Raw genomic sequence first — 1456 nt, 5'->3', positions numbered from 1 at the left:
CATCAGCTTCAGCAGGTTCTGCATCTTCATTTCTCTGGCATGCCAGATTAGGACACCCTTCAGACATGAAACTTAAATCTTTAGGTCATACAATCCCTTCTTTACATTCCTTTTGTAATAAGGCTTGTCAGATTTGTCCTATGGCCAAGCTTAAAAGATTACCATTCCCTTTTAATAATAACATCTCTACTTGTGCTTTTGATTTAGTTCATATGGATGTTTGGGGACCTTATTCTATTCCTACTCTAGATGGTTATAAATATTTCTTGACCATTGTGGATGATGCAACCCGAGCTACTTGGCTGTTTCTAATGAAATCCAAATGTGATGTTAAACATTTGTTTCAATCTTTTTACACTATGGTTGCCACACAATTTGGTCAGAATATTAAATCCATTAGAACTGATAATGCAAAAGAATTTGCCATGACTGATTTTCTTAGTTCCCATGGCATTATTCACCAACATAGTTGTGTTTATACTCCACAACAAAATTCTGTTGTGGAGAGAAAACACCAACACCTTCTTTCCATTGCAAGGGCTTTACAAATTCAATCTCATATACCTTTGCCCTTTTGGGGTGATTGTGTATTGACTGCTGCATATCTCATAAATAGACTTCCCTCTCCTTTGTTAAATGACAAAACACCTTTTGAGATGTTATTCCATAAAACTCCTGAATATAATCACCTAAAGGTTTTTGGCTGTCTTTGTTTTGCTTCTACCATTGCTCAAAGTAGGACAAAATTCTCACCAAGGGCAAGAAGATGTGTTTTTCTTGGATACCCTTGTAATATCAAAGGTTATAAACTCTATGACCTTGATACTTATGCTATTTTTGTTTCAAGGGATGTTGTTTTCCATGAATCCATTTTTCCTTATTCTTCATCTTCCACTCATTCAATTCCTTTCAATTCATTGCCTTTGCCATGTGTTCCTTCTGTTTCTTCTTTACATGATGATCCACTCACATCACACTCCAACACTCCTGTTTTTTCTCCACATTCCATTATCCAAGTTCATCATACTATTGATGATGACTTTCTTGATGAAGTCCCAGAGGCACCTCTTGATCCCATTACTGATCCTCTTCCCCTTAGAAGGTCCACTAGATCTGTTCACGGACCTTCTTACTTACAGGACTTTCACTGCAATCAAATTACATTTGTCCAACTTTTGTCTTCTTCCCAACCAGGTACTTTTCATCCACTCTCATCTCACATCTCATATCATCATCTTTCCCCATCATATAAGACCTTTTGTTATGCCATTTCCTCTCTTATTGAACCTCAATTCTACTACCAAGCTGTATCTGATCCCCAATGGCAAGCTGCCATGGCTGCTGAAATAGCAGCACTTGAAGCTAATAACACCTAGATTCTGACACCTTTACCTGCTGGTAAGAAAGCTATTGGATGCAAGTGGGTTTACAAAATCAAGTACAAAGCTAATGGTTC

The sequence above is a fragment of the Quercus suber genome, unplaced genomic scaffold (assembly GCF_002906115.3).
Source record: "Quercus suber isolate HL8 unplaced genomic scaffold, Cork oak 2.0 scaffold_752, whole genome shotgun sequence".
Lineage (NCBI taxonomy): Eukaryota > Viridiplantae > Streptophyta > Magnoliopsida > Fagales > Fagaceae > Quercus > Quercus suber.
The sequence above is the reverse complement of the archived record's forward strand: the minus strand, read 5'-3'. Positions refer to the sequence as shown.